Here is a 20,250-nt window from a genome sequence, read left to right on the forward strand (position 1 = left end):
CTGATAAGAAAAACAAGAAGTGTGACAACACTTTTTTTAATGAGCCCAAGTTTGTCCTCCTTATATAAAAAGTACAAAAAAAACCCAGCTACCATTTCCTGCACGCCCGGTATACACCTGTAAGGAGTCTGCCTGCAATGCAGGAGACCGGGGTTTGATTTCTGGGTTAGGAAGATAGCCTGGAGAAGGAAATGGCAACCCACTCCAATATTCTTGCCTGGAAAATCCCATGGACAGAGGAGCCTCGCAGGCTACAATTCATGGGGTTGCAAACAGTCGGACAAGACTGAGCAACTTCACTTCACTTCACATTTGACTGCCACACATCCTGTTAAGGTAAATATTATCACTGTTTTCTAGGTGAGGAAAGGAATTTCAGAAGGATTAAGTAACCGGCCTGAATTGTCAGGGGATTTGAACCCAGTCTCCCTCTAAAGGGTTTTCTCTTCCCACTCACTACTTAGGGCTGACTTTCCTAAACTTGACCTACGAAATGGCATTTAACAAACAGCTTTCTCTTTTCTCCACTCTCATGCAGGACAGGAAAAGGGGGAAAAAGCCTTGCTGATAAATCATGAAACGATTTTCATCATTGATTCTGTGATTTAATGCTCTGAGGTTTCTATTAGATATTAAGGAATTACATTTCTTGGTTGTGTCTTTTTCCTGTTCCACACTCTGTCCTTGGGGAATTACAGTTCAGGCTGTTTTCCTGACTACTTGGTGAATGCCTCATTTCCGCAGGGTAATCTTCCTTCTACTTTCCTGTTACCCTAAAATCTGACAGAGTTTCAAATCCGTGTATCACCTTCTCCCATTAAGTATGGATTTCTGATCTACTGTGACATACACTAAAATAGGAAAAGTCCATCTCCATGGTTCCCAGAGAGTCGTATGAACGGACATTCTAACAAACTGTCAGAGACTCAGACTTTGAGGAGACTGTAGTTCAGTATTTGTGAAATCTTCAGCTGCACAGAGCTCTTACAACATACAACCGCTGACGTTTCTTTTTACCCGAGAGGTATGTACTCCCGAGTTCAATGAGGCAGAAACCATGGATATGAGCTACAGAAAAGAGATTTTAAAACACAAAGATTCCTCTCTAGCAAATCATTGCAGGCTTTTAAATAATCTCTTAACAATTTGAAATTTTTGAAAAAGAATAAGAAAGACTTCAACAATTTTCTCTTTTTTTTCGTGTGGGAGGTGCTGGCACAGAGTATTTCATTTGAACATGTAGCCTCATGACTGGTACATAGTAGGCATTTGATAAATGTTTGTTGGGGAAAAGGAATGAATAATTAAAACAAAGATTATTACTCTTTTTTAAAATTTATTTTTAATGGAAGGACAATTGCTTTACAATATTGTGTTGGTTTCTGCTGTACAATCAACATGGTTCAGCCATAGGTATATATGTCCCCTCCACCTTGAGCCTCCCTCCCACCTCCCCCCATATCACTCTTGAACAAAGATTATTACTGTTTATACTATTTCAGTTTTGTTCTTCAATTTATTTATTCAACGTTTATTCTACCCAGTTGACAAGTATGGTAAAAGAGGCTGAGAATACAGCACACTGCCTGTCCTCACATAAGTTTTAAACTTAACCATCTGTTTAACCTAGGGCAATGCCTTCGTGGTTCTTTTCTTCATATGGGATGAGAAGAATTACAGCTTCTCTGAATCCATTGTGAGAGCGAAGCAGGATAAGATGATTCCTAAGCTGTTTAGTTGTCTATTAATGTATCATCAATAAAAGCTATCAGAATGCAAGTAACAGAAGATTTCACTCAAAATGGCTTAACCCATCAAGGAAATTTGTTAGCTCAAGTAACTGAAAATATTAGAGGTAATATCGGCTTCACACAAGGTTTGATCCAGTAGCTCAACAATGTCACATCCAGTTTCTTTCCAGTTCTTCACTTTGCCCTTTTTCGTGTCAAATTCTACGGCTTACTCCCCGATGGTCTCCTGTAGGTTCCAGCAGCTCTCAGGCATGGTACTTCCTCATTCTGGTTCAAAGAGAAGAGAAAGCACCCCTGCCCAGCCTTTCCAAAAAATAAAAATAAGATTTATTCTGATTGGGCCTCCTTAGGTCACATGCCCACTCTGTAACCAACCTCTGTGTCCAGAGGGATGGAAGGCACTGATTGGCTAAACTTAGGCTACACGCCCCAAACCTGAAGCTGGATGTGAAATTGGCTTACTCTGAACTTCATGGAATCTCCCGGTAAAAGCGGTGGGCTCCTGGGTGGAGAATGAAAATGGAGGGAAATGGATGATGGATGAATATGCAGCCAACTGACTGCTCTGCTAGATGAACACGAAGCAAGAGTCAGTCAACAATGCTGCCTGAAATCCATTTTATAGTCCCAGGTGAACTGAAAAAAAAAAAAAAAATCCCAATATTTGGAAAAATGAGAGGCATGAATAAAGTGTATGATCTATATAAAGGTTATAGAAACATAAATAGGACTCATAAGTAAGATAATTAACAGATTCACTGACATAGTTCATTATTTTACTACAAATAATAGCCATATAGTTACAAAATCTTACTTTTTTGTTACGTGATACACTTTACACAGCGCTTCATACCATTATCCAGTTTAACAAAACACTCCACAGCGAAGCACTTTGGAAAGAATAAAATGCTTAACATATGTAAGGAATTCTTCTCTTTCTTTGAAAACTGCTCTGGGTGGTTCGCCTATTGTTTGGTTAAGAGAATTATACAATTTTGAGACAGGCTTCCTTATCTCGGGTAGACTGAAAGGCAATTAAACAATTATTCATGTCAAAATCTGAGGTAAGGAGAAGACTGCTTCAAAGGGTCCACTTGACAAAGTGACAAGCTTTTGAGCAGAAACAGAAAGCTGTATATAATTTCCTTCTGGAATATCCACTCCATATGGCCCAAAGCAAGAATTTTAAACTCCTCCGTGGAGAAAGAGACAGAAATAAAAACATTAACTTTTTTGCTCCGACTTCTCTCAGCCATTTTCTGAAGAGCCTTTGGAAACCATCCATACTTGTAAACAGAAATCAACTGAGAGTCTCCAAGGAGGGTTTTTTTTTTTTTTTTTTTTTTTGTTCCCTCTCTCTGTGTAGGGCTTGTTCAGTCATGAATCAATGTCTTGTTCTGAGAGGAAGGTGTCAGCAACAAAAATCGGTTGTAAAAAGGGCATTAAACTTTAGTATGCTCTTCATGGTGCCTCCTATTTCCGGTGGCCAAGGACAGAAACCTCGGAAGACACAGGGAGGGGAAGTTCCCCACCCACAACCCACCAGTCAGGATGCCAGGAGTCCAGCTTCATGGCAGAAGACTGTAAAGTCAGTAGCCAACCCATCTGAGGAGGGCACGGCAACCCACTCCAGTATTCTTGCCTAGAGAATCCCATGGACAGATGGGATTCTGCCTGTTTGTCAGACAGACTACAGACCATAGGGCTACAGTCCATAGCGTTGCAAAGAGTTGGACATGACTGAAGCAACTTAGCGCACATGGGCAGTGCCAGGCAGGCTAAGTCGGGAGTGTTCGGTGGGCTGAGGGGGTGGAGGCCGTGGACGCTGTCCCCACACCGTGATTATACCCTCCTTGAGCTCCCTTCATCCCTTGCCTCCTCCAGGTCATCAACTTGGGAATCATGACAGCTTCAGTGCCTGAGCTATCACTCAGACCGCTGTGTGTTGGGGAGGGTGGGAGGGTGCAGGGTCGGGGGCGATGATAGCGCAGAGCAGAGTTTGGTTTGAGAAATCTGGAGGAAAAGAATGAAAGTTCTCATCACTGCCTCCTCATTAGAGCAGGACAGGGAAGCCTGGCGTGCTGCAGTCCACGGGGTTGCGAAGAGTTGAACGTGACTGAGCAGCTGAACAACAACTGCTTCCCCACCTCCCACTGCAGCCCCTCCCTATGCTGCCCTTGAAATCTACTTCATCAGAGCAGAAATGATGCTGTGCAGAGCTCCCTCAAGAGCTGTAAGCCCATGCCTCTGCCACACCTGCGTCAGAGTCTCCACCCTTGTTGGAATGAATTCCCTGTGCATGGAACTGAGACCCACCAGCCTGCTCACCTCTGGAATCTTTCTCGTCACATCCTTGGGGAGGCAAAGGGGCCAGGATTGAAGAGGGATCTGGACCAAGTCGGGACCTCAGTCTTTAACTAAATTTAACCTTGATTCTGAGGACAGATATTTCCATTTGAAAGGATGTCTCAAAGAGAGCATTTGGTGTGCCTAGCAAACCATGGTGTAATTTGTGGCTTTTAACATTAGTCACCTCCCTGCTAGGGAAGAGGTTTGAAGTCCAGAAATAAGGATATTGCAGAAATGGACAAAACCACAGGGGAAAGGGTGGAGGAGCAGCTGCTGCCTTGCTTAAAGGTCACGAAGCTTTATTTGTACTTTAATACCCAGAGTCTAAGCGAGATAGACTGAGAGGTTACGATCCAAGTGAAAATTAGCTGAGGGCAACTGTGACTTTTGGATTCTCTGAGTTGTGCTTGGCTGTAGGAGAATGCAAACCCTCTTAGCTATCTCTCTGTCCATGAGCATAGATGAGGAAGGAAAAGGCATTAATAAGAATAAACAGAAAGAAAAAGTGCTAATTATTGCATGGAATGGCAAGAAAAAATGGCGGCCTTCCTTTCCATAGGGATTCTTAGGACAGATGTATGAGTTAGGTACAGATGCACGTGGAAATGGTTTCCTTCCCCTGAGAATGTGATTCTGTGTTGTGTGTAACCCCTAGTTCTCTGGGCCACCAGAGTCTGAGTCATTCTAGGGATGCAGGATGCAGGAACCATGCTAGAGGCAACCCACTGGCTATTAGCCCCCAACCCAGACACACTGTGGGAGCCCTGACCTCCTTCCTCCTAGCAGAGTCTCTGAGAGGTCACATCTTCTCCTTGTGATTAATACAGATTTCCTGTCTGTTTCCAGCCTATGACTTAGCAGCCTTAATCTGTCCCCTCTTGTGTTGCTGATGATCACGCCTGTATCTGTCTCAAGCTGATGGCTCTTCAGCCATTGATGTTGGCATTCCTTCAGGGGATGTTCACAGAAGAGGAGGTGCTGAGTGTTTCTGATAAAAAGAGGGTCCCTGCTTTCTCAGTTTCTGGTCAAATTTCCCCTGGTGGAGATACACAGGTTCTCCCACGGTTGAAGGATATATATGAGGACACTTTCTCTTGACACGTCTCCAAACAATAGTCACCATGAGTTCCAGGACGGACGCTGAGAATGATAACCAATCTGTACCAAGTGCCTTTATACACGAGATGCCATGCCAACTGCTTTACATGCATTAACTCAGTTGACCTTTGCTTCAAGCCTGTGAGGTAGGAACCGTCATGTTCCTATTCTACATGTTGGCAGAGACCCAGCACCTCAACTCTCTGACCTCAAGGTGACAGGGTAGGAGGTGGCCTGGTCTGCTTTTGCTTCATTGTTGTAACCAACCCTCACTTTCACCGTTGTGTCACGTCAGGTGCCCTTGGGTCATTAAGGCCATGATTCTCCAGTGGACATCAGGCTTCATTACATTACATGTGTTGATAGCTTTGGTGTTCTTTTAGTTACAATGCAATTAAGAAAATATGAATAAAGTCTTACGAAAGAGAAGATGCAATCTGAGCAATAACAAAAGCTGAGATAGTTGTTAGGGAACCATTGACTGAAACCACCTACCTTGGCCAGGCATGATGATAACCACGTGATGAGTTATCTCACAACAGGAGGTCCCGATAAGGAACACTGTGCTGAAACCAACCGGGAGAATGCAGGAGGGGCTGAAGAAGGAGGAGGCACCAGCCCCTAATGTGTCCTACTGACCTCCCAGAATCCTTTGCGCCAGTGTCCATCATGACTGAACAGTGCATGTGCCACCAGGAAGGACCCTGAGTCAGATCAATATGGACGCAGCAAGATGATCAGACACAACCTGGAAACTAACCCCATTATCATAAAACCTGAGACTGCGAGCCACATGGCAGAGCAGCCCTCCTGGGTTCCCTCACCCTCCTGCTCTCCATTTGGGCGCCCCTTCCCAATATAGTCTTTTGCTTTGTCAGTATGTGCATTTCCTTGGACAATTCATTTTGAAATGTTAGATAAGAGCCCACTCTCAGGCCCTGCCAAGGGTCTCCCTTCCTGCAACATGCTGCTGCTGCTGCTAAGTCGCTTCAGTCGTGTCCGACTCTGTGCAACCCCATAGACAGCAGCCCATGAGGCTCCCCTGTCCCTGGGATTCTCCAGGCAAGAACACTGGAGTGGGTTGCCATTTCCTTCTCCAATGCATGAAAGTGAAAAGTGAAAGTGAAATCGCTCAGTTGTGTCCGACTCTTAGCGACCCCATGGACTGCGGCCCACCATACTGGGTATTTAAATATAATCATTTTCTGTTCTGTGAGGACTCAATCCTCATTACAGCCCTAGGAAGTAGGAACCATTACTATTCCCGTTTTATAGGCACAGAGAGGTTAAGTGACTGGCCCAAGATTGCACAGCTCTTCATTGGAGAAGCCAGCATTCAAATCCAGCAATAATGGGAGTCCTTGCAAATGCCAAGTTCAACAAAGCTTTCAGTCATGCTTGCTTCTTATCTCACTTTAGAAAAGAACACACCAAAAAGATCAGAATTAAGATGAGAAGCAGCTAAGAGGAAGGACTCAAATCCAGGGAGGGCTGCAGAGTTCAGGTTTTCTGAGTGGTCCCTCCTCTTGGTTCATCAGAGAATGCGATACTGCACATAAATTGTAACAAAACTGGAAGAGACAAGTGTCCTAAGAAGGACACAAATACAGCCCTGTGGGGGCTTAGGTAACACAACGCTCCCTGCCTGCTCCTGACCAGAGGAGACACCACTGAGTTAGGTCTCAAACAATCACTGGGATCTAGTATCTCCATGGATGGAGACAGGAAAGATGGCTGGGAACACTCTGGAGAAGGAGGGCTTCTGGTGCAAGTGACCTGGGATCCAGAAGTGGTTACTGAGACCCATGGACCAAGGAAGAAGTAATGGATGATTCCAGAAGAGAAGATGCCTGGATTTATGAGAGTGACCAGCAGGTGAAGGTTGGCAATGTTTCTAGCCCACACAGGGCCTTCAGAAGCCCTTGGTAGTGGCCCAGCGGGGGTCTACTTCAATCCGTCTGCAGGGACCCTGTGTACCTGTTTGTCAGGATGCCCTGGTTTACACCTGCTGTCTTGGCATCCCACCTCCCATCCACTTTCAGGGACAAAGAATCATATGGCTACTCGGTATCTGGCAAGTTCAGAGAGCCTATTGGTAGAGCTCAACACTTAGGTGCATTGAAAGTGCTCAAGAAACTGTGTTTTTTAAAACCCTGTGTCACAAACACTAGCTAAGCATTGTAAAGAAGATGGGTCTGAGACAGCAAACTTGTAAGCGATTGCAACCAAAAATAGTTTTGAAAGCTAGAGTCGATTGTTCTTCCTACACCTTATTTGGTCTGGGCCCAACTTAATACAAAATAATCTCAGCTGGTATCTATCACAAAGATATACAGGAAAAGCCAGCCTTTGATAAATAAATAGCCTTCTGTCTATCTGTAGCCAGTTGAAGCAAGGAAAAAGCTTACCAAAGGCTTATAACACATATTGGCACAATCTGATAGTGCTAACTTTTATCCAGAAACCTTTGAGCTTAAAACAACTGTATTCCAAGAAGTTAATTAAAACCACATAGAGTTGTCAGGGAGCTTAAAAATCAAATACACAGTTACTTTGAAACAATTAGACTTACTAATTGTGGTAGACCAGTCGGCCAGTTTTTGCAGAGGAGCCTTACTATTTGTAGATGAGCTAAAACACTTTCAGGAAAGAAAGAAAATTGCAGCGTGTTCACAGAGCAGAGGGCAGGACAAGGAGGGGGCAATTCTAATCGTCCTTTCAACTTGGACATGGAATCTGTCTACAGGGATTCCCGTGGGGGTTCATGTAGGCTTTTTTTTTTTTTTTTAGCCTTATTTAGTTGATTGATGCTGTGTTGTTGCTGGGGTTTATTACTATGTGAAGTTGAAAAGCTTGATGTTAATGCATCTTAAACTTCAAGTCTCACCACAAACACTCCTGTTTTGAACTTGGCTGTGCTGGGCAGTGTGCTTTGATCGGGTGGCCGTCCGGCTTGTGTGTTTCTGCTGTTCCCCAAGCACGTGACGTGACAGCTGAGGCCATGAACCCGCTTTCTCTCCGGCTGTCTTCTGATTCTTTGGTTGCTTGTTCATTGGAAGGTGAGTAAATGATAACAAAAATATTAATAAAGCCCCCCTTAAAGTCTTATATTTAAAAGAACATGTAACCAAAACCACAAATAAAGCCACTTGAACTCATTTACACTATGAGTAGGGAACAATGACTTTGGACCTGCCCTAATTTTGGATTCCAGGAGATTCCAAACATTTCATAAAATATGACCAGCCGTGTGAAATCACAAGGTATGTACTATGGGAATGATATTCATAGCGAGATGTTGTTTTCAACAGTTCCTGCTGGCAAAGCCAGACTTCTCATCGCCAACTTTAACCTTGTTAAATAAAACCATTCCAGGTAGGGAGGTTGGCAAGACGTCAAGGTATATTGGAAGCTTAAAATTTGACTTTCCAGGGTAGGGGGAAATCATATATTCATTTATGCTCTGTTATGGCATATATTATGTATTTTTAAGGAAAGAAGGCTGATCACCTCCTTTTTATGTGTATTATCTAAACGAACTCAATATTAGGTGGCAGTGAAATGCCAGATGACAAGTGAGATCACCTACATGAAAACGTGCAGTTGCACTCTTCTAAATGAGTGTCTCTTTTATCCTAATAAATGTTATTAAATATATGCAGAAAAGGTTCTCTCATAAATAAAATCCAACTTATTTTCAGATGCTGAGGATCTGAGAAGACCCTCAGGGGAGGGGAAAAAAAAACTTGCAAAATTATTTTATTCCCAGATAATTCCTGTACATGTTAAATGTAGTAGGTGCAAACAATGGCATCAAATACTCTATCAGATATCACTCAGGGAAAAAAAGAAAGCATATGCTCTAATTCATTCAGTAGCTATTTTCATAGTCAAGGAAGGCTGAAGACGCTAAGCTTCATCCCAGCACAAGCCATCTTTATTCAGGATCAGACAGAACACCTGGGTGCCAAGTTCAATTCCAGACCATCAAACACAAACGCATAGATGCCTGGGCTATGACCATGGGCCAGGTACCGTGAGATCCTGGGTATGTTAATGAACCATACCATAGGGGCTAGAGTGGTGGCCCCAAAGGGATTGGATAGGATCTTTTCTGGAAGAATGGTCTTTGCAAAGGTAATCGGTAATTACGCTGGGAATCTTTAGATGAGGTCATTTTGGATTAGCTTGTGCTTAGTTGCTTAGCTGTGTCTGACTCTGCCACCCCATGGATCATAGCCCACTGGATTAGCTATGTGTTCCCTAAATCCAGTGACAATGCTTTTATAAGCAACACACAGGGACTTCCCTGGTGGTCCGGTAGTTAAGAATCCACCTGGCAAAGCAGTAGGCTTGGGTTTGATCCCTGGTCAGGAAACTAAGATCCTGCATGCATTGGGGGCGGCTAAGCCAGGGCTCTCTGGAGCCTGTGTGCCACATCTAGACAGTCTGTGCTCTGCGATGAAGGATCCCACATGACCCAACCAAGATCCTGCGTGCTGTAGCTAAGACTCAACACAGCCAAGTCAATAGATATTTTTTTAAAAACTGAAATGATAGACTTTAAAAAGAGAGAGAGAAACACAGAGGAAAGACAGGCAGCAAGAAGCAGGAGGCATGGAAAGACGGAGGCAGAGACTGGAGTCTGGGAACATCTGGAGCCAAGCCTCCCGCAGGAGTGCGACCATGCAGGCTCTTCCATTTTGGATGTCTGCCCTCTGGAACTGTGAAGGGATAAATGTTGTTTCAAGCCATCAAGTTTGTGGTCATTGTTACAGCAGTCCTGGGAGACAGATACAAGCACCCTCCCAACATTTGGAGCTTGAGGACAAATTTCAGGGCAGGGAAAGTGAAAGTGAAGTCACTCAGTTATGTCCAACTCTTTGTGACCCCACAGACTGTAGCCTACCAGGCTTCTCCATCCATGGGGTTTTCCAGGCAAGAATACTGGAGTGGGTTGCCATTTCTTTCTCCAGGGGATCTTCCCGACCGAGGGATCGAACCTGGGTCTCCCACATTGTAGGCAGATGCTTTTACCGTCTGAGCAACCAGGGAAGTCCACTCAGGGCAGGGAGAGGATAGAAAAAAATTATTTTAGAAGTAGCTTTTTCACTGCAAAGAAAACAACAGGCAGAAAAATAGAAAAATTAATTGTATGTGTGATTTTTTTAAAAAATCCAAGCCAGGTCAAGACCCACACATGTATTATTTGGATCCTCCAGCCCCAAATGCTGGAGTCCTGGGCTGTAGGGCTTGGCATGTGGCCTGGGTTTTCTGCCTTTCCACGCGGAGCCAGACTCATCTTTACAAGAGGCCCTGAAGAGTGGGCTTGAGTAGGAAATACTTTCTTGTACATGCTTATTTATAGACAGCATATGTGGAATAAGGGACTTGGAAATTCATGTGCATGTGTGAAGATCCTCAGCGAAGGCCTGGGTGCACCCTCAGCAGGGGTTCAGCTGTATTGGGGGTGTCTGGCACACTGGTAAGTTGGATTGGACCAGAGACCAAAGCAGTGCTATGAAAATTCTTGTGAGAAAATTCCTCCTCCGGCAGGATTTTTACCCAGAGGCCCAGGCATTGACTTCCCACGTCTGTAAACTTCCGAGTTTGTCTATGAAATGCTGCATGAGTTCATGTACAGTTCTGAGAGAGAGTTCAGGGCTTATTACTGATGCTACCCTTTCAAAAGTCTCTGTGATCATGCCTCCCCTCCCCACCCCCCAAATGTAAAAAACCAGAGGAAGACTTAGTTAGCAAGACCCATGAAAACAGCCTCAACGGTCAGAGAAATTCTAGTTCCAAAGACACAGCTTCTACTCGGCAGGGCTCCTGGAGGCAAGGTTGGGTTCGAGGTGATGCAAGCAGTGACTGGAAGGCTGGCGTGTGGAGGTCCGAGTGGCCTCGCTTCAGGACCCCGTCAGGGGCCGATGCAGCAGGGAAGGCCATTGTCCTTCTCCCCCTGCCAAGCACCCTACAAAGGTTTGGCACACCGAGCCTTTGGTAACCGCCATGGAGACTGGCTGCACCTACAGAGCAGAGCACACAGGCAACAGCCCTGGAGACCCTAGAGACAGTGGGAGAGCTTCGGGGGGTGCTAAGTGTCCTGCCACAGCCAAGGGCACAATGGAGGGAGCGGCATTCAGGTGGCCGTATTCAGGAGGCCGTGTGCTGCAAACTCATGGCCACCTGCAGGTGTGGCTGTGTTCAGGTGACATACTTCTATGACACAGGATTTGAACCTCACAAAATTATATAAATATATTTAGGTTGATCAGTGCTCATTACACTGGGAACAAGTTTTAATGCTTAGTCATTTTTGGAAAAAAAAAAAATCCCCTAGATTCCTGCTAAAATTCTTGTGACCAAGATAGTGATGTCCATGCTTATTCCCTAATGGGCCTAGAGTACCATTTTCCCTGAGCATCACAGAAAAAGAACTGGAGGCACATCTCTGGAAACCATGATTGGGTGGTATTTTCAGACTTCTGGTCGACCTCTGCTATGTGACCTATGGACTAGGAAGGTGTTCTACCCACTGGGGCTGATCCTGCTAACCTCTCTGTCCCAGGTTTGTCCATTGAGATAAACAGGAAAATCAGACCCTTTCTCAAAACACTAGACAAAAAAGAAAAAAAAAAAGGCAAAAAAACCCACAAATGCATAGTTTTTTTTGTTGTTTTTTTTTTTTATGGCCTCAACAAGGCAGGTAGAGACGAGAGAATACATATTTATATAGAACGTTTTTTGACAAAATAGAAAAGGAGCTTTGAGAGTTCTCATTTTATGATTTGCTTAAGAAACAAAAAAGCTCAAGCCTCAGCCACAGTCTCTATTGAAAAAGAACAGAAAAGAAGGAAAAAAAATCAGAGAAGAGGAACTAGCTGGAAAGTGAAGTGAATGCTGGCTTCCCTGGGCCCACTCAGGCCTGTCACCATGGAGACTCCTGAAGGTTCCAGGAATGACTCACGCAATTCGCTGGTGGAGACTTTGAAATGGAAGCAACACCGCAGCACAAAGGCAAACTTAGTCTGCAGCCCTTGAAGAAGGAGCCTTTGACTTCTGACTGATGCGCAGAATGCAGAATTTATGCCCTTTGCTTCTTTGGGGTTCTCATTATGGCAGGGGGCGGGGGGCGGGGGGTGGGTGGGTTCTTGCATCCAAGAGCAAAGGTCAAGAAAATACTTTGGCCTGGTTGCCTGGGATGGGGTTTTGGCACCACTGTGGGGGGAGTAGGGATGTAAAACCCAAGTGTGTGAGTGCTGGGAAGGTGAGGCTGCCATGCGGGGGGCTGAGGCCAGGGGCAGGTGCCCCAGGGTGGTGGCAGGGTGCTTTTCAGAAGCTCCAGGCTGGGGACAGGCAGTGTAGGCGCTGTGGGGCTGCCAAAGCTTGGTTCCAGGGCTGCCGCTGTGGCTGCGGGACACTCAGTCATGTTAGGTGCTTCAGAATTCAGGGATGCAGGCGCCAGGCCGAGTGGCCTTGGACTTCACCTCCACCTTAGCAAGGATGTAAAGACAGAGAGCCCCAGGAGGAAGCTCAAAGGAAGCTGGTCTCTGTGCAGAGTTTTGTCTGCTGAACACTCCTGAAATCACCTCGGGGCAACTGTGGCACCAGAAAAGCACCAGCCTGGGGTTCTGGGGAACCACACAGAATGACCTGCCTGTGCTCAGAGGGCTTCTCCCTCAAGGGTCTCCTTGTCTGTGTAGCAGATCCTCTTGCAAAAACAGGCTACCCTGGGGTCACGTGAGACGTGTGTGCTCAGTTGTGCCTGACTCTGCGACCCCAAGGACGGTAGCCTGCCAGGATCTTCTATTCATGGGATTCTCCAGGCAAGAATACTGAAGTGGGTTGCCATTTCCTCCTCCAGGGGATCTTCCCAACCCGGGGATCAAACCCACATCTCTGGCATTTCCTACATTGTCAGGTAGGTTCTTCCCCACTGAGCCACTTGAGAAACCCACCCTGGGGGCCACATCAGTTCCCTAACTGGGGGTGGGGACGGGACCAGTGTCCCCTTCAGGGGAACATCCAGGGGTCCCAGCCCCTGCAGGCACATTGGTCAGGCTGGCCGTCCCCTCCATCCCACGCTGCTCTCTGGTTACAGCCAAGTCCTCCAGCCACAGAGGAAAAAGTAAGGAGGGAGAAAACCTTCTGCGGTCAGGCCCAGGCCTTGTCTCACACTGAACAAAAGCACTGGGACTCTGGGTTGCCCCGACCACACTTTCATGTACCTTTCACCAGAATTCCCGGGTCTGAGATGCATGGAAATGGTGTCCCTTTCTTCCCTCGAAGCGGAAAACCACAGGGAAGACATGTATTTGTCCCCCTCCGCCCTGAATCGCCCTGGCCTGGGGTACCACACCTGCCGAACCAGGAGAATGGGGAAGAAATACACGTCTGAGCAGAGACTCGTCTCCACGATTTATTCTGATTTCCCGACAAGTGAGTTAATTGGATGGGCCCCCGTGACAGACATTCCATACTCAGATTCCTAGCTTTCTGCCAAAACAACATATTGTGTGCTGCTATATTTTCCGAGTCGGAACTGGGAGCTGACGTGGCTCCTGGGCAGCTTCATGTGGGAGAAGGGAGGCAGGATGCGCAGAACAAAGACGGCTGCTTCAGACGCGACGGGCGGCCTGGCAAGGAGAGCCGGGGGCCTGTCCCCTGCCCTTTGCACTGGCACCTGCTCCCTTGGCTGTGTCCTCGTGGCTCTGCCTTTGCGGGGTTCAAGTTCAAAGGGGGACACAGAACAGAGGCTGGTTGGCGAGCCTCCCAACCTGGGGCCTCGCTGCAGCCTGGGAAGGACCCAGGTTGTCTGGCGGGGCCTCCGTGGGTGTGGCCGACACTTGGGGAGGGCAGGTCCCTGCCACGTGGTTTGGGCCTGTGTCTCCATTCAGTGTGCCCATGCAAGGCCCCTAGATTTTCCCAAAAGCATGGTGTCCCCCAGCTGCCACTTCCCCAGGGAGGCAGGGTCCCGGACGCACAGAGTGAAGGGCCAGGGCAGGCTCAGGGCCGCGTCTAGTGGGTTCCTCTCCCTTTCAGCAAAAGTGTAATGGCTGCCTCCTATGACGAGATAGTACCTCCCCTCTGAAACATCTCTCTTCATTTTCTGGTGTTTTCCATCCCTCCCCGCATTCCTCCATCCGTATGCCGGGGTCCTCAGCTCCCACCAGTCCTGGCCCCTGCCCCAACCCCAGCACCATCACAGAGCACCAAGCAGTGATGCCAAGTCCCCGGCTCTCCTCCCAGCGCTCAGGCTCCCCTCCACCCTTCAGCCTCAGTGGCAGCTGCTGTCAGTGCTAAACAGGCAGAGAGAGACTGCTGCCTTCCTGGGAGATGGGGGTCTGTAGACTTTGTTCACCATTCGGGCCCCAGAGTGCTCAGCAGCAAGCAAGCAAATGCCACCTTGGAGTGCCCTTACTGGAGACAGAAGACGCATGCATGACTCCACCCCGAAGAGCCCCCAGGGCCCCCTCCCAGAGCCCCCCCCAGTGTGGGCCTGAGCTGTGTGGACTCCCCAAACCTCTGCGGCTACTGTTCTCACCTCCATGACCTCAGACTGCGCTCAGCCCCCAGGAGCACCTACTGGTGTCGTGTCCGGGCTCTAGTGACACTCCTCTCTGGGGGTTCTTCCCCGCCACCGCTCTGGAAGCAACATCTTGAAGTCCCTGGATTGTTGCCAGTGCTTCTTTTGGCTTTTTCATCACACTGGAAACCTTGCGAGGATGGAACCACGTCCTCCGTTTCTCTGATGGCTCCCAGGAAACTCCTTCTGTGGGGTCCCCCCGCCACCTCTCTGAGATGCACCCGGTCAGGTCTCTTCCCTGTCCCCCCTTCCACTGGACTTCTGGTTTAGGGTCTTAGTCCTCTGATGGTCCCTTCTCCCCTCTGAAGCCGCAGTCTCTCTGGGCTACATCAGCCATGCACAGCCACCACCGTGGCCTCCAAGTCTGACAGTCCCAACCGAGAATGCAAACCCACATCTTAACTTCCAGCCGGATGGCTCTGCCTCAAAGCTCTGACTGTTGCTGCTGCTGCTGCTAAGTCGCTTCAGTCATGTCCAACTCTGTGCGACCCCATAGAGGGCAGCCCACCAGGCTCCCCCGTCTCTGGGATTCTCCAGGCAAGAACACTGGAGTGGGTTGCCATTTCCTTCTCCAAAGCTCTGAGGTGACTCTGATTCAGTTTGTCATGCGCTAAGCAAATTATGTGTCTCTCAATCTGGTCTTTCTCTGGTCTCAGCTGTCTTGATTAATGGCTCCACGACCCACCCAATCTCCCAGAAACTTGGAATCCCCCTAGATCCCCCCACCCCAACCATCACCGTCGCTACTGCACCCAGCTCAACACCTCAGCTGCTCTTTCCAGACTCACCACAGGTCAGGACCAGAGATGGGTGCTAACTTAGACCATTTCCTTTTCTTCTCACCAGAAGGCTATCTATCAAGCACTATTTTCATCCCTGTCTTACAGATGAGGACACCAAGATTTAGAGAAGTGAAGAAATCTGCCCCAAGGCACGCAAATGGCAAGTAGCAGCTTTGAGACTCAGATGAGCAGAATCCGGAGGAGACATATACATTTTCCTACATTCAGCCAGAACCTGTCCTTCTCGGGAGAGGACCCGTGAGGCAGAGGGCAGTCTTTCTATAAAAGGCAAATGGGGTTTTCCCTGGAGGTCCAGTGGTTAAGACTCCGCCTTCCAATGCGGGAAGAGGAGGTTCAATCCTTGGTCAAGGGACTAAGGTCCCACATGCTGCAGGGTGCGGCCAACATGTTTTTAACGGGGGAGGGGGGTGGGCAAATGGTGCTTCCCAGCACCTGGTGACCAGACCCAGGCTCAGCAGAGCCTTCTAGCTCCCTCACCACACATGCTACCTGTGAGGGAATGGGCTCCAGAGCCACCAACAGTTACCACCTTCTGCTAACTGCCCATAGAGTTTAAAATTCTTGTGTGAGTTATGATTATTCTGGCAAGAATGGTCAGTTGTGCTGAATTTCCACTGAGAATAAAAAGCCTAAATGTAAGATCAGAAACTATAAAACTCCTAGAGGAGAACATAGGCAAAACACTCTCAGACATAAATCACAGCAGGATCCTCTATGATCCACCTCCCAGAATTCTGGAAATAAAAGCAAAAATAAACAAATGGGATCTAATTAAAATTAAAAGCTTCTGCACAACAAAGGAAAATATAAGCAAGGTGAAAAGACAGCCTTCTGAATGGGAGAAAATAATAGCAAATGAAGCAACTGACAAACAACTAATCTCAAAAATATACAAGCAACTTCTGCAGCTCAATTCCAGAAAAATAAACGACCCAATCAAAAAATGGGCCAAAGAACTAGACATTTCTCCAAAGCAGATATACGGATGGCTAACAAACACATGAAAAGATGCTCAACATCACTCATTATTAGAGAAATGCAAATCAAAACCACAATGAGGTACCACTTTACACCAGTCAGAATGGCTGTGATCCAAAAATCTGCAAGCAATAAATGCTGGAGAGGGTGTGGAGAAAAGGGAACCCTCCTACACTGTTGGTGGGAATGCAAACTAGTACAGCCACTATGGAGAACAGTGTGGAGATTCCTTAAAAAATTGCAAATAGAACTACCTTATGACCCAGCAATCCCACTTCTGGGCATACACACCGAGGAAACCAGAATTGAAAGAGACACATGTACCCCAATGTTCATCGCAGCACTGTTTATAATAGCCAGGACATGGAAACAACCTAGATGTCCATCAGCAGATGAATGGATAAGAAAGCTGTGGTACATATACACAATGGAGTATTACTCAGCCATTAAAAAGAATTCATTTGAATCAGTTCTGATGAGATGGATGAAACTGGAGCCGATTATACAGAGTGAAGTAAGCCAGAAAGAAAAACACCAATACAGTATACTAACACATATATATGGAATTTAGGAAGATGGCAATGACGACCCTGTATGCAAGACAGGGAAAGAGACACAGATGTATATAACGGACTTTTGGACTCAGAGGGAGAGGGAGAGGGTGGGATGATTTGGGAGAATGACATTCTAACATGTATACTATCATGTAAGAATTGAATCACCAGTCTATGTCTGACACAGGATGCAGCATGCTTGGGGCTGGTGCATGGGGATGACCCAGAGAGATGTTATGGGGAGGGAGGTGGGAGGGGGGTTCATGTTTGGGAATGCATGTAAGAATTAAAGATATTAAAATTTAAAAACTAAAAAACTAAAAAAAAAAAAGCCAGGCTTAAAGTTGCAGCATGAAAGATCTAAATTTGAAAAAAAAAAAACAAAAAACCTAGATGTGGAGAGCTGGTGGACTGTATATTCTCTTGTAAGGGGTTCTATGGGGCCCCCCTCTCTCTTTTTAAGTCCTTTTAAATGGCTCAGAGGGCTTCCCTGCTGGCTCAGTGGTAAAGAATCCACCTGCCAAAGCAAGAGACATAGGTTCCATCCCTGGGTCAGGAAGATCCCCTGGAGAAGGAAACAGGAACCCACTCCAGTATTCTTGCCTGGGAAATCCCATGCACAGAGGAGCCTGGCGGGCTACAGTCCACGGTCAGTCACAAAGAGTCAGACACGACTTAACAACTAAACAACCACAGCAACAGACAGCTCAGGGGCTTGGCATAACTGGAATGAGTTTAGAGGAACCAAAATAAAGGTAGCCCTGCCACTAGACACGATCAGTTGTTTTTTAAAAAAAATTCATTTTATTGAACTATAGCTGATTTACAATGTTGCGTTAATTTCTGCTGTAGAGCAAAGTGATTAATATATATATGTACACTCTTTTTCATATTTCTTTCTATTATAGCTCATTACAGGAACCTGAATATAGTTCCCTGTGCTGTACAGTAGGACCTTGTTGTTAATCCATTCTATACGTAATAGCTTACATCTCCTAATCTCAAACTCCCAGTGCATCCCTCTCCCACCTCTTCTCCCCTTGGCAACCTCAGGTCTGACCTCTACATCTCTGAGTCTCTCTTGCATATGTTCGTTTGTGTCATACTGTAGATTCCACATGTAAGTGATGTCACATGGCATTTGTCTTTCTCTTTCTGACTTACTTCACTTACTGTGACAATCTCGAGTTGCGTCCACGCTGCTGCAAGCGGCATTATTTCATTCGTCTTTATAGCTGAGCAGTATTCCATTCTATGTATATACCCCGTCTTCTTTATCCACTCATCTGTTGATGGGCGTTTAGGCTGCACCTAAGTCTTGGCTATTGTGAAGAGTGTTGCTATGAACACAGGGGTGCGTGTATCTTTCGAGTCATAGTTTGGCCCGGGTATATGCACAGGCATGGGATTGCTGGACCCATATGGCAACTCCACGTAGCTATCTGAGTATCCTTCACACGATTTTCCACAGTGGCTGTGGCAATTTACGTTCCTACTGACGGTGCAGGAGGGTTTCCCTTTTCACCAGAGGTTGCTGTTGGCCTGTAGGCATATTTGCCTTGGCACACATAGTGTTTCATGAAAATCCTGATTTCTGGCTTCTTTTGAAAAATCAGTTGGTATGCCAACCCCAGCCTCTCTCCCTCTATTGGCAAAAGCCTGGCTGGAGCAGGGTCAGCCGGCCTCCCTGGGAGGGTCCTGCACACTCCAGGTGGCCTCAGCCCCCAGCCAGCTTAGCTACTGATGTCACCTTCCTGACCTCCCCAGGGCTATGAGTAGGTGACCTCAGGTGGCAGTAGGAAGGCCAGCCTTTCAAAGGTGCACTTTCCACTTGCCAAAATCTGAGCTATGCCAAACTTTGTTAGGCAGAGTGTGGACCACAAGCCAAATTCCTTTTGCCTTGAAGGGTCTGGTTTCCATACTCCTGTTTTTTCACTCCAGGCTTCCCAGGTGGCTCAGTAGGATTCTGCCTGCCAATGCATGAGATGAAGGAGACACAGTTTTGATCTCTGGTTCAGGAAGATGCCCTAGAGAAGGAAATGGCAACTCACTTCCAGTATTCTTGCCTGGAAAATTCCATGGACAGAGGAGCCCAGTGGGCTGCATTTCCTGGGGTTGCAAAGAGTCAGACATGACTGAGCGACTGAACACACACACCACACACACACACACACACACACACACATTTTATTGCTCCAGAAAAACACAGCTACAAGTGATCTTACCTACCTTCTGGGGAAATCAAAAGGTTTCATCAGGTATTAAAGCACAAGCTTCTTTCTCAGAATCACCAACTTGGCTGCACAGGATCACACGATGATTTCTGCCTAATGAAAAATCCAAAGCAGGAGGCTGGGGTCTGACAGATAGAGCCCGTTTGGCTATTTACTCCAGTGCTAATCACAGTCATGTTTACAGGAAAATGCCCTCATCGGCCTCCAGCAGCTCCAGCCACTCAGCCATGTGAGAGCTGTCTTCAAAGTCAATTGCCTGTCATTCTGCTGATTTATGTTGAGCAACTGCAAGGCCCCCTCAAGGTATTTGTAGCGGCTTGATGATTCCCAGCTTATAAAGTGGCAGTGGGCAGAATATTTCGGTTCAAATTCCCATCAGGACAGACTTTTAAATCCCCGGCTCTGCTGCTCATATTTGCAATGTGAGCACTTTAGATAAGCAGAAACCGCCGCGCCCTAAATGCTGAGGGGAAAGTGCAACCTGGGTGTCTTCAAATAGAGCCTGAACCCAAATCTTCTTTCAGACTTTGGCTGGAAAGGGATTCTAACAGTCTTTTAAAATCGTGATCGCATATGCCTTTTCCCAAAAAATCCTGACAACGGAGGCTGGTTGAGAGCTATCAGATAAGGTTAGAGGAGTCTGAATGCCTTTCCCTTCCCTCCCACCTGCATTCTTACATTGCAACCAGCAGAATCTGACTTCTTTGGAATAGCTTGCCCTCTGACAGAAGCAAAATAAAAATATTACTGAAAAGGGTGACCTAGGGCTTCTCAGGCAGCACTAGTGGTAAAGAACATGCCTGCCACTTCAGGAGACGAGAGAGACATGAGTTTGATCCCTGGGCTGGGAAGATCCCCTGGTGGAGGGTATGGGAACCCACTCCAGTATTCTTG

The 20,250-nt window shown here is 46.8% G+C and overlaps 1 long non-coding RNA gene across 1 annotated transcript; it reads right to left on the minus strand.

Moving 5' to 3' along the window:
• Nucleotides 1-421: 421 nt before the first annotated feature.
• LOC132657250 (uncharacterized) lies at nt 422-19,600 on the minus strand. Its single transcript, XR_009595121.1, has 3 exons — nt 19,352-19,600; nt 4,080-8,242; nt 422-3,764 (listed from the first exon to the last, which is right to left on the minus strand). It is a non-coding gene; the product is annotated as an uncharacterized LOC132657250 (long non-coding RNA).
• Nucleotides 19,601-20,250: the final 650 nt, after the last annotated feature.

Source organism: Ovis aries, chromosome 10 (genome assembly GCF_016772045.2).
Source record: "Ovis aries strain OAR_USU_Benz2616 breed Rambouillet chromosome 10, ARS-UI_Ramb_v3.0, whole genome shotgun sequence".
Classification (NCBI taxonomy): Eukaryota; Metazoa; Chordata; class Mammalia; order Artiodactyla; family Bovidae; genus Ovis; species Ovis aries.